The sequence below is a fragment of the Pundamilia nyererei genome, unplaced genomic scaffold (genome assembly GCF_000239375.1).
Source record: "Pundamilia nyererei isolate P.nyererei 1_Seehausen unplaced genomic scaffold, PunNye1.0 scaffold00043, whole genome shotgun sequence".
Classification (NCBI taxonomy): Eukaryota; Metazoa; Chordata; class Actinopteri; order Cichliformes; family Cichlidae; genus Pundamilia; species Pundamilia nyererei.
Window position 1 is genome coordinate 1495559 of NW_005187444.1, and position 13518 is coordinate 1509076.

The 13518-nt window shown below is 41.8% G+C and overlaps 1 protein-coding gene across 13 annotated transcripts in view; it reads left to right on the top strand.

Annotated features, from left to right (window-relative positions):
- Positions 1 to 1602: 1602 nt before the first annotated feature.
- The window catches only part of LOC102200379 (unconventional myosin-IXa-like), a 147837-nt gene continuing 135921 nt past the window's right edge, over positions 1603 to 13518 (top strand). For all 13 annotated transcript variants that reach the window (XM_005731442.2, XM_005731447.2, XM_005731448.2 and 10 more), the window contains exon 1: positions 1603 to 1906. The gene's annotated coding sequence lies outside the window, so the exon portion shown is untranslated. The remainder of the gene's footprint in view (positions 1907 to 13518) is intronic.

A 13518-nucleotide genomic window follows, 5' to 3' on the forward strand; every position in this document is an offset into this window, starting at 1 on the left:
AAAAAAAAAAAACACAGCTTCCAGCCAGGGGTGCCTCTGGAATTTTTTCATAGCGGAAGTAGCTTAAGATTCACTTTCCCAGAATGGAGTAACTTAATGTCAGCAAATTTGGAGAGCAGTGCCCCCTTGCCCCCCCCCCTTTGGTGGCGCCCCTGCCTTCAGCTTTCATTGTGAGTTGTAGTTCAAAATCAGTGTTTGATGCCTTGGTGTCCACACCCATATTTTAAACTGTCCCTGAGTACAACATATGTGCAGCCAATAAATATCATCATCAAGGAAATCATTTACTAGTTAAGACACTTAACTTTTAACCAAAAAGAAAAGCACACAGGGGTTTCTGCCCAAAAAAATATTAGGGATCAACAAAGTCATTAGGCTTCATCCTCTGGGGATCATTAATGCTTGCGGCCAGCCATCAAACTGATGCCGAGATGTTTTGGCTTGGCCCAAAGTGGTAGACTGACAGACATCGGAGACGTCGCTGAGGCTCTCTAAACAGCCCAAAGACAACACTGGAAGTGCCTGAGATGTCACAGAACAGGTCGTGAGAGAAGTGAATCCATCCTGGCATCACACAAGAATGTCTGCACATAATTTGGTCTCTTGGTAACATGTCTCTGACAGCAAGTGGTAATTAAATCAATGATACACTCATGCTACACTATAAAAAGTCCCTGACAGCCCTTGGGTTTGTTTGTTTTTTTCCACACTCAACATTTGGTTTATCCCACATAGAAGGATGTAAGATATCCACAACACATTCAGCCTCGTTGTCTAATAGATCTTTGGTGGCATATTTTAATCATGCACAAAATAATAGAAACATGTCAGTAAAGTCAGTTCTACTAAGGACACACTGGGAAGCTGGAAGCACATCAAGGCCCAGACATAGACCTGCGTTCACTTGCTTGTATTGTGAGTCAGTTGTGTTTGTTTCTTTCTTCATTTTTAATGGTTATTTCTCTGCTGCCCTTTTGGCCCAGTCAGTCTTGGAAAAACAAAAGATTTTTAATCTGACGCGTCGATAAGAATTACATGATTGCATCTATAAAACAATAATAGAAAACAGACAGTAAAATTAAGCTTTCTGTGTCATTTCAGTGATCTGTATTAAATAAATAAGGTAAGCCTTGGCTTGGATTTCATCTTCAAAATAAGTACTTGATTCTGCAGGTAGTACTGATTTGTATATTGGTCATTTTATAACTGGCTTAATGCAAAACACCATACTGTAAAAACCTCCACTAAATTCAGTCGTAAATCTTCCAGAAGTACAAAGATATTTTACTCCAATTTATGCATCTTCCTGTGTGTGTATATTGGGTGTGTCAGTATTGGCCACACCCCTCAGCACGTCATGATCTGAGTGACACTCTCAGAGCCAACACGTTAATTCTGCTCAGAAAAAAACTAACTAACAAAAACTACTTTTATTGCTCAGGTCTTGACGTGAAAACAATCGCTGTTGGTTCACAGCAGTCTCCCACCTCCACCCACCAGCATCACTGCTATAAAGCGCCCATCCTACGGTGTACGTGAACGCGCAAGCGCGAGTCCACGCGCGGTAACAGCACCGCGGCTCGTAGAGGAAAAAAAGGGAGAGAGAGCGAGAAGAGAGCACAGAGGAGCTGGAGGAGCTGCTGTGGGAGGAGGGCAGACGTGACGGGAGCACCCAAAACAGAAGCTGCCGGGAGTACGACACGGACAGAGGGACCGGATCTTATCTGCGGCACATTTTGGAGATTTGAGCTGCCGGATACGCGCTCTGTTAACGACGGCGGCTTTTTCCCTGCGGTAAAAAAAAAAATCAGCACGGGTGTTTTTGGTGAGGAGGTCTGCTCTTCCTCTTCAAAAAGGACAGTCTGTGGCGGAGGGCTGTGCTCAGACTGAAGGCACGGTGGAGGAGGTAAGCCTTCCTTTTCTCCTTTCTTTCAGCTCTGTGTTGTTCAGCTCCCGCTGTCAGTAAGAGCAGACACCGGGGTGAGGAATGCCAAACCTCCGTCCTGCGGAGCTGCTGGCTGCCCCGATCAGTCAGCTCATCGGCTGCAGCCTCCTGTCCACCCCCCACCCCGCCACCCCAGTTCAGATGTTTCACCAGGACACCTTAACCCACACCGTCATTCAAAAATACCCTCCACCTTATGATGCCTACACACACCTACACCTTTCTCACGTCACTCTCTTCCACCGTCGCCACCGCCTCGGATGAATGTCACCCTGTTTTCTTACATAATGCAGTAAATGTGCGGGTACGGTTACAGATGTTGGCTGGTGGATGCGAGACTCCACATCTGGCGGGGTGCAGCAGATAAACGTGACGCACTGGTGTAAACGGACAAGGCGCTGACCCGGGCGGGCTCTGTGTCGCAGAGGACGGGCTGCTGGAGCTGCAGCTGCGGGGCTTTGTTTTTGTGTCATCTACCTCCCTGCTAACGCGCTCTGTGAGCTCGTGACGCTCGGTGGTGAAATTTTTTTTCTTCAAGCGCGAGCCTCTCAGCTTGCTGACATCACGCTGCTGCTGCTGATGGGGCATGGCTGCTTTTTTTTTTCTTTTACAGCAGGGCAGGATGATGTTCAGCTGCTGTGGACGAGGCTCAGTATAGATCCTGTATTATGTCCTGTTGATCAGCGTGCACTTAGAGCAGTGTTCTGCTTTACCTTCAGTCTAAACATACTTTGATTCCGGCCTGATCGTAGATTCCGAATGGTTTGATTTCGAAACGTAGGTAATTCAACTTTTTAATGCAATTTAGTGACTAAAGAATGCACTAATTTGACACACATCCATCAGATCAACAAGTCTGACACAACTCTTGTCGACAAAAGTAGAGCTGTCAACACCAAAGAGGGATTTTAAGCTGTAAGCCTGTTACAGATTGGAATGAGAGAGCAGGTAGAGGAAATATTGGTGTGATGTAATACCAAAAAGTACAAGCCATTTTGTGATGTTAAGTCGGGCTGAGGATGAAAATAAAATAACGCTTGAGTGAGAGTCTGAGTCAAAATGAGGTGATTTCAAACCAGCTGACAGGTTAAAACATGCCTGCTTGGCCTCAGTCAGACCACCGGTGCCATCAAGGTCTCCATCCACTAGCTCCAAAAGCCCCAGTACTACTTCTACCCTCCTCCTCCGCTCCCTGTGGCAATCTGCATGAAATGCCACAGTGATGGCACTTTCACGAAAACAGATAACAGCACTTTTGGGTGGACGTCTTTGACAGGCAAGGAGAGACAAACACTTCTCACCACCTCCGGGTGCTCTTGAGCTCAACTGTCTGGTTTCACTCTCCCCGTTGCCGGTTCGGGATAAGGAACATGCTGCTTTTTTGCAGTGTCAACTTTGCTGACGTTAACATTTCATGCAAGTCATTATGTAAGTGGCGAGGCCCTTGAGAGCAGAACTGAAAACATTGCTTTGACAGCTCCAGCTGGCTGGCGAATGGGCTCGTGAGTGCGCCGAAGGAGCTCCAAAGCGGCCCAGAGATGTTTCGTTTTTAAATCTGTGGCAGATGAAGACATTTGTGAAAGCGGAAGAGCAGCCATTGAGGCTATTTTTCCTCAGAAGTTAATATAAACACTACAACACATTCAGAGCACTCAAGGCACTAAAAGAGCAATACCAGTCATTTCAATAATTCATAAACAGTGGAAGTCTTTAATCTATTTTCTACAGCTGTTTTGAGGCTCTGGACCAATGTGTCTAGATTTGGGTTTTTCTTGACTTTTTAATGCAAAATGGATAAATCATAGTCTTGTGGTTCATTGCTCTCACATCTGCAGTTTGTTTGGTTGATGTGAAACAGGAAAGCAAATGGAAAGGTGTGAAGGAAGGGTTAGAAAAGAGAGGCTTATACGGTAGTATGAATAGGGAATATTTACCAAGCCAAGTGTCTGAATTTTTAAAGAAGAAACGGGTCAAATCTGTGCAGCTGCAGCGTAAAATTGCTTATTGTTATTGTCATAAATAAGCACGTTAAAAGACTGTTGATCAGACAGTTTGACTGATAGCTTAAGCACAACGAGTTAATTCAGTTCAAATTGGATTTAAGTCCGTGAACAACTACATTTATGAAGAGAAATAGCTTCTGTGTGAACAATCTGGACCCTCTTTGTCCTTGCATGAGGTGCTGACTCATTCTTGAACCTGCTGCAGCAATACTCAAGGCTTCATGTAAAACAATATCAGGATGAGGTTAAGGCCACATATAGCATGTCAGCAGCTATGTGCATCTCTAAGCAGGTGTATTTATAGAGCCATTCACAATGGTGTGAATGGTGTGTGTGCATGCGTGTGTGTGAGGCATCTATCTTTGGATTCACGCTGACAAAAAGATTTTGAAAAGATACTGCAGTTAACTAGTCGGATTTCAGTTGTCACTAGTTTTATTTTATTTACCATGGCCATGGCTCGTTTATGCACCTTTTTTTTGTAATGCTTTGCCCTCACATTTTCTAACCCTGATCAGACAAATGTAAATGAAAATATGAACGTTAAATTGATAACTATTCCATATTTATTTATGTGTTCGTTGTATTTAGACCCCTCTATTGTCTGCTTCAACTATAGTATGAGATTTCTCACAGTTTTATTTTAGGTGTCACCCACATGGACTGTGGTGGTTGTGGTGTGAGAGGAAACAAACCTTCACAGACATCGTTCAAAAAACAGCCACTGCGATGCATTGTGGAGCACCGAGGCATGTCAGTGCACAGTTTGACGTTTTGCATTTACTATTAGATTCTGATGAACATAAAAAGTAATGTGTTTGTTTTAATCTGTTAGATATAAATTCATGATATAAAAGATATAGCGCTATCCCAGAAAGAACCAAAGCTGTCTGTTCAAAGCAAGAAATACATGTTGTGGTTTTGTCCAAGGCCTCAACTGTTGTCCAGAAAATGTTGGCTAGATCGAAAGTGTGTCAGTCTTCATAGACTCCCATGTTGAACTCTGAGGCATTTGCGTGCACCTGTAAACTCAAGTTATGAAAAATCATATCTATATTTTATCATCGGAGAACCAAAAAAGTAAAAACACATAGAGAAAATAGACAACTTGACCACCAACTGAATAAAATCTTATCCTCTTCCTCCTCACCTCAAGCCTCATCTCCTGACCTGAAGTTGGGACTCCAACACATGCAAACATGCAGAAACATGCTTGTTTATTCCCCATCATTTTTGCAGTTGCGTATTGTCAGCAGATTGCACATCTGTATCTGAACCTGAAGCATTATCTCATTTGGGGTTCTCCAGTTATGCGCAGCCATCTACAACAAACCTAAGGCAGCAAGGGAAATCCTTGCCAACACTGCACAAATGTAGTAGAGACCAACATATTTGTTGGTCTTCTTAAAAGGAGTTTATAAAGCTTCATTTCTTATCTATTTTCTAGAATAAAAGCTTTAGTTGTTGTGTTAACCTCCTCTTAAACTCCTACACTCGATCCATGTTTAGAAGAGACCTCCTCTTGGTGGTGCATCCACTGTTGCCACAATGTGTTGGTGGAACACCACTAGAATAGACCCGGTGCTTTTACGAAATCTGTTTCACTGCCTGATGAAGGAGTGTATGCTGGAAGACGCTGACGTTTTCATTTTAGATTCGACATACTCATGCCACGAGATTAAAGACATTTTAAAATGTTATATAAAGAAGAGTGTCTTGGCTTTCTTTAATGCCTTCGCTAATCTGTCTTATTCCCAAAATGATTTGAAGGAAGATACAATGTAGCACTGGCAGAGTATTGATTGTGTAAATCCCGTTATCAGTGGTGGTTTAGCTTGTAGTCTCGTGCATCTGATGTTGCTGTGTCCTTCAATTTGCTCCTAACAAACTCATTTTTACATACACCAGCACACGGGTGCATTAAAATAAACAGTCGCACATTTTCTCCAGCCGGCTGGATCACTCAGTCAAACACGATTGCTGTCACACTTCTGCTGTTAGTTGAGGCCGCCTTGTGACCTGCTGACCTCTGTCACACATGTGCACCGTGAAGACAGAAGCTGGCTTGTTAAGAGCGTGGATGCTGTCAGATACAGAGTCTTTAAGTGCTTCATTTCATTGATTGAAGTCCTTCTCACAAACTCCTGAATCCAACAAATAATCCCCACACAGACACGTTTATCCCTTTATTACGTCCGTCATCTGCAGGTGGGGTTAATTCACGAGCGCATTTTACTTGTTAGGTGTTATTTAGAGAAAAACATTCAAAGGAGCTGCGTCCAAACCAAAGAGACAGCCAGTGAGAATTCCTACCTCTCTTTTGTGCAGCTGTCTGATGACATTAAAATACCTTTCACTTTTGTTTTCTCCAGAAGCTTCTTGAAAGGATTTACTGCAGTATAAGAAGTGTCAGTGGTGCAGATTGTTAGCATGATAGCAGAAGTCCTTTTGATTCCAACATGGCTTGTTTCTTGGTGGGGGCTCCGCTGTTTGTTATTCCTACAGCTGCTCAAAGCCCGGCTCTCCGTGGATTTCTGCATCCATTATCGCTTCTCACATCTCCTTTGTATTATTCATTAACCTCATGCTATGGCTGTCACTGCTTTAGGCACCGTTTAACGAGTATTCGCCTTGTGGAAATAAACACGTCTTGGTTTTATTGGTGGGCTTATTTTGACATAGAGAATAGGCACACTTGATTGTGGTTCTTACAGTAGGTAGCAGCCGGTGAGGGCATGGATCAGTCCCCTGGCACTGCCCGGGGGCAAAGAGCAGCCAGCGGCACCTCTCCCCTCCATCCTGCCTAGCTGGTTACAGATGGAGAGGCAGAAAGAGAGACTTTGACAGGGAACGAGGATCATTAAGCGAGCGAGTTTAGGCGTTGATACATGTTGAAGGATTCCTTTTAAATCAGCCAGCAGTGAGACTCCCTCTGCAGATTAAGACTGTGTCTCTTACCCTTATATGTCTCTACTAGTTTCTGAAGGCAGTATATTTATGGTATATAACGAGGAATTTTCGGTGGAACTCTGACTTTAAAAGCTGTGTGTGGTCAGCGTGTTGTCAACTACTGCATGAGAGGGTAGACCTGGGGACAGCTAAGGCTGATTAATAGGATGCTAAATAAGGCTTGTGTAGAAACAGGTTTAAAACAAAACCTGCGTATCAGAGAAACCAAGCAGCTCAGTGTTTTTATCTACTGTCACCCATCGATCACCAACAGTGGACTGCCCATAATAATTTACAATTTTAAGCTTTACCCAACAGTCACAGTGAGTGAAATTAGCTAAACAGACCAAAACCATTTTTATACCAGGCTGTAAAAGTGTTTATTTCACCTCTAAAGTTTGGCATTTTAGCCTGGGAGTCAATGGGATTGATTCAGTTTTGGAAACAGCTTCAAGTAGCCATTGGAGGAACTTCAGGTTTTTGGCAGTTCTGCAAAAACTAACCACAGAGAATGTGACTTGGCCCAAGAACCTGGAAACAGTGTCACTTACCACAAGAACTCAAGTTGATCCTCGCCAGCTACACGTTACGTTTAGCTAAACGGCTTTGTCCCTGGCTCCAGTAAAGACCTGTCCTAATAATGCAGCTGGCAGCCTCCAATGAATTATATCATGAGTTTTAGTTTACTCCCTGTGAACTGAACCACTACAAAGAACAATTTGGGACAGGAGATAAGATACTGCTGTCTGAGTTTGTGCTAAAGTCCTATATTAAAGACTGCTGCATATTCAAGTATATATGCATACATGTATCATTTTCTCTCTCTTAATTCTCCTAAAATCATTTACCAAGTGCAACAGTTTCAGCTGGCTGTTATTTCTGTGAATAGAACGATCAAAACACTGAATTTGTATGCCAGAAAACCAAAACGCTAACAGGCACTAAAATGTAAAAGTAAAGGACGTCTTTTACGTCACATACAGTTAAGAAAATAATTGTGGTATCTTTAAAGTAGCATTTTCTACTGTACTTTATGGCTTTTGCTTAGCAGGGCGAAATACGCAAGTAGTCAAATGAGTCTGGTTCACAGATTATCTTAACCACTTTATTTGGAAATTATGCCTGTAGTGAGTACACTCAAATGCTGTAATTATCTCTAAAACTGTTTGCATACTTTGTAAAGGCAGGTTGAGCCATTTAAAGATGAAATGGAAACATGTTCTCTGAAAAGATCCATCACAATTGACAGTTTGGGTACATAAAAGCTATAAACAAATCCTATAGGACTGTGTTAATATTGGTGCCATTTACCCTCTTTAATGATTATCAACTGGGAGCGAGCAGAGTTATCACAACTGATATAAAACCCAAATTGTATGAAAGTGGAATTTCCCTGTGAACATTTCCAGTTTGTCTCCCTTTCCTTGTCCACTTCTGTGTGGCTTAGTGCTCACATGATCCACATGACCCCAGACCATACATTTAAGTGAACAGTGGTCTGTCAGTCATTAGTTCCATTCATTTCTTAAGATTGCAAGTTCACTGTGTTAGAGCTCAAATGGCTTTTGAGTAGATTAGTAGGGCGACTAAAGGCCATTTCCTTGGAGTCATCCATAAAATATCACATTGATCTTTTTTTGTTTGTTTGTTTTATTGAGTTTATGTGTTAAGCAGCTGAGGGGAGCCAGAATCCAAACCTCAGCTCTTGGAAACAATGGACGCAGGAAGTCATCCAGAAATGCTGAAAAATCTCAAATTCCTTCAGTTATTATTATTATTATTATTATTATTATTATTCTCATATGAAGTTATAAGCAGCAACTGAAAATGGTTGAACATGCACTTAAAGCCCTCGAGTGAGTTTAGGTGGCCAGTATTAGGCCCTGCCGTGTGTTTTAGCTCTGCTCATGATGCTGATGCTTGCACTGTTTGTCTCACTGTGTTAACACCAGATTGATGGAGTCGCTGCCCAGATTGACAGATCTAGCTCAGCCAGCCACTCTCCCCTAAAGTCTGCCAGACTCTGCCTGTGAAAATGCCTGTGAGGTTAAATCAGTAGTAAGAAAAACTCTTGCCCCCCTCTGCAATTAGCACCGTGTCATTTTGGGGTTCCGAGGCAGTCGATAATGTCACATCTCACTTGTGTGTCAGTGGTTCGCTTTTTAAATGTTTTTGACATGGTGCCTACAGACTGAAGGGGGGCTGCGTTATTCCACGCTTGTGTCACTTCCCTAAATGCTGAACTACCGTCTATAATAAGTGCTTGTTTCATATTCGTTCTGTCAGTTAGTTTGCAGGCTGCAGAGTCTGGCTTCAGTCACTGCGGCCTCGGCTGCGGGTCGGGAGTCGTAGCCAAATGACGCCCTGCTGAAGGGAGCTGGCAGCCGATATACATGCGAGAGGAATTTGAATACATGCACACTACGACAAGCAGGCAGGACAAGCATGTGACCTGCTGTCTGCCACTGCTTTGTTGCAGTATGCTGTTGGCAGTGTGTGAGAGAGAGAAAGAGACAGTAGTGGCCAGAGCCAGAACAAAGCAGTCTGTGACCAGAGTTGGGTGTGGCGCTTTCAGTTTGATGAAGTCGGGATCCTTGCTGCTGGATTGCCGCTCTCTCAACACTCAACGCTTCTTCTGGTCACCAAACATTGCATGAATTTCCTACCGATTCCAAAAAACTGCAGCTACATGTAGACTGAATGACTGTGAAAAAACTAAGATAAGAAATCACACTTATTTATCTCAAGACATCTCAGGCTGTCCCTCATCTGTTTTATACATGAGCTATTCATTAAATGAGGAAAAAATAAAGAACGCTTAATGCTGTCATATTTTTCAGGGAGTGGAGCAACGGGTGTATTTCTCTTGGAATTATGGTTTTTGCTTCTTAAAATCTTGATTATGCCCCAGGTAAACATTTTAAGAAGATGGTTTACAGAGCATGCTTGTCACAGCACTATAATGTCAAAATCAAAACCTGCACCCAGGGAAATACTCAGTACTCAATGCTATTTTCAATACCACAGAGTTAAAAAAGCCAAAATTAAGAGAAATCATTTTAAAAAAAGAAAAAGAAAATTACAGCAGTACTGGTTTATGTAAATTTAGCCACAGCCTTGTGACTAGGGCTGCACGATTTTGCATAAAATGAGAATCACGATTTTTTTGGCTTAGAATTGAGATCACGATTCTCTCACGATTTTCTTTCCCAGTATAAATATTTATTGCACTTATTAACTGCACATCAACTTCGTAACAGTTGAGACTGAACATAAAAACAATAAATAAACATAAAAACAACAAATGTCTCACGTTTTGTTGTTGTACTGCTTGAAATTCTGTCTCCACCGTTGCTCGACGCTGCGTGTACAGAGCAGGTAGTGCAACAATAGAAAAATAGTTGCGGGACGGCACTGTGTAGCGTTTGTCTAGGGTGTTGATCATTTTCCTAAATCCCTCGTTTTGCACAGTGTTGATGGGAGCCATATCTTTGGTCAGGTGATAAGTGATAGCCTCCGTAATTTCTTTGTGCCTGCGGGAGTTCGACGTGTATAAGGAAGCGCTGTATAAGGTCCCCGTTATTAATGTTTGGGTGGTTGACACGGACGGATTTTCTCCTGTCACTTTCTCGTCATCCCTGACGTGCTCTCCGTTGTTTTTTCCCTGCTAATTTTAGCATCACACGGCACAGCTTCTGTATCACATGGTATAAGGCTCCGCCCTTGTCATTTGTTGAGCAGGAAGAGTGAGCGCTTGTTTTCATGCAGAGTACGTCCCGGATCAAAATGCGGTACAATCGTCATCGTCTTTTTTTTTTTTTTTTTTAAATCGTTGTCATTTGGAAATGAGATCGCACATAAGTATGAATCGAGATCGCGATTTTCTAACGATTAATCGTGCAGCCCTACTTGTGACTGTATTTTTGTTGCTGATCAAATACCTGTTAAGGCAGGCTGGCACTGTGTCTGTGTAGTTGTTGGTAGACCTTCCTTAGCTTCAGTCTGGGAGATTTAGAGAAACAGAGTACTCTTTAGACACAAATAATTGTGTTATTGTTTTAATTAATATTTTCTATTAACATAACAATTGTTGTCTAAACCCACAAATAATGTTATTATTCTATAATTAGCCATAGCTGCTGGCTGCTACCTTAATGACAAGTTAACATTAATATATTAATATACATACACATAATATATATTCATATTTATGATGCCTGCTTAATACTTCTATGTTGTTAAAACAATGGAAAGATTTAGTGACATCTTGAAATTCCTCATAAAGACCAGGGTATCAGTGTCAAGTTAACTGTTGACTACTGTTGATGTGTTCAGCTGCTAGTGAAGGGAAGGGCCATGTGACTTTCAGATGACTGCTCAGATGGAGGCGGTTATCACAGAGTTGTTTGTATCGATACCTGCAAATTAGTATCTAATCTGATAGTAAATTTCAAGATCAGTTAGTATCTGAGTGTCATTTTTTCTGAGAACACTAAGAAAAACCCCTACAATAAAAACAAGTAGATTTGTGTTTTGAGCAGTTCAAAAGGTACTGTAAGTACTGGTCCTGATCACATTCCTACTAGAGAAAAATGTTCTTTTAAAAATGCAAGTTATTGTGCAATGCTTTCACAGAATTGGCCCATTTAAAATTAAATCAGGCTCTGTGAGGCCCATGAACTGAAATGAGTTTAACACCCCTGACATGATTTTTAGTCTTAGTCAGAAATTCAGGTTTTCTGTGTTTCTGAAAGGAAAAACAGTCAAAGGTGTCTTGCTGAGATCAGTGTAAAAAAATGTAAACTATTCCTGTCCTAACAGTCTTTCTTTTTGCCATCATTTTCTTCTTGGTCACATTTTCTTCCATGCCTCTTTTCTTGCGTCTCACTTTCCTTTGTGTGGCTATAAAAGCGTAGTCATTCTGCCAAGGTTGTCTGAAAGTTGCTCTGTCCTGCAGCCTGTCCTACTTTGGTGCGCGACTCTAAACTGGGACGGCACAATACGAATATAGCAGGTAAGATCCGGTGGTTTGGTGGCCTTAGTCACGGGATCTATAGATGCAGTTTGTACGGCGTCTCTGTCTCAGTGTTCAGTCATCGTCCTGTACTGGAGTTTGCTGTAAATAGCCCAAAGTTACCAAATCATGTGTTGCATGTGCAGGAAGTGACATTGTCTCACAGGTCCCATGTACATGTGATTTTGCTTTTTTATTTTACACACAAACAGCATTAGAAGAATTTGGTCAAAGCTTTCCTAGAAATGTACCCACCATGTCTGCGGAGGTGCATGTCCGGTCATGGTGTAAAGTTTTAAAAGTGTTGGTGGTTATGACGCACCTGCAGTGGAGATTTACCACAGAAGCATAAATCCTACTTGATGTCCAAAAACTAGTCAGTGCATCTTCTTCTGCTACATAATCTACCACAACAACACCTATTCTGTTAGTCCTCTCTCAGGTTTACAGTTATGATAACTATTTAGTACTTCAATGTTGTTGAAACTAGAGCTTTACTGACCTCTGGAAATCCTTTGTAAAAGGACTTTGGGAGAATTTGGGGGCTTTGGTCAAACAGAATGGGTTATTTTGAAGACTTTGAACAATTTTGAAGAGAATGTTGTCCATTCTTGTGACATTTACGAGACTAAAATGATCATCTTAATGGTAACTGAACAGATAATGGTTAACACTTAAAAGGTTAACGGTTAAATGTGTATGCTGAGCAGGTAATATTTATGATAGAGATTTAATACTTCAATGTTGCTGACATGAGAGCTTTACTGACCTCTTGAAATTCTTAAAGATGTAAAAATCAGTGTCATGTTAGTTGCGCTACTATTGATGTGTGTTCAGCTGCTAGTGAGGGGAGGGGCTATCTGAAGTTCCGTTTAAGCTGGAGGAGGTGAACACAGAAGTGTTGGTATCAATACTGTTGCAAAAAAGTATCTAATCTGATAGTAATTTGTACTAACAGTATCCAAGTATCATTTTTTCTGATAGATGTACTTGTCAATGTTGTTGAAACTAGAGCTGAACGGTTATTTTGAAGACTTTGATGAAGATTTTGATGAGAATTTTGTACCTTTTTGTAACATTTGGAAAAAATCAACTGATTCTTTGATGACCACCTATAACTGATAAAGGCATACCAATGAAGCAGCTTAGTCCTCTCTATTAGGCTCTTCATTAGCTCGTGTCTGTCTTGTTTGGGCTTCTAAACACTGGCCGCAACAACAAAAGCCTGCAGCCGCTGTGTTTTCATGGCCGCCCGTGTTTCCACTTTCCTTTGTCTTATTTTCATCTTTTTTTATTTATATGTTAATAAAGCAATTAGTTAGTGTTTGGATGTGCAGGCGGTCAAAGCTCGGTCCTTCTTCTTCTTCTACTTTCTCCTCCTCCTCTCTCTGCTGCACGTTGTTCATTCATTCAGGCTTGTGGTCCTTGTGACAGCGTAACCTCTTCAACCTTCCCCGTCAGGCAGCAGTTGCTAGGAGCCAGACTCGCTCGCTCGTTTTCAAATAAGCAGCTAGTTGGTAACAATAACCCGACACTGCTGATGAGCTTCACAGAGGTGCATCAGGTAAGATGGATTTTCACCTAAATGTCTGTTATTGTGATGAAAA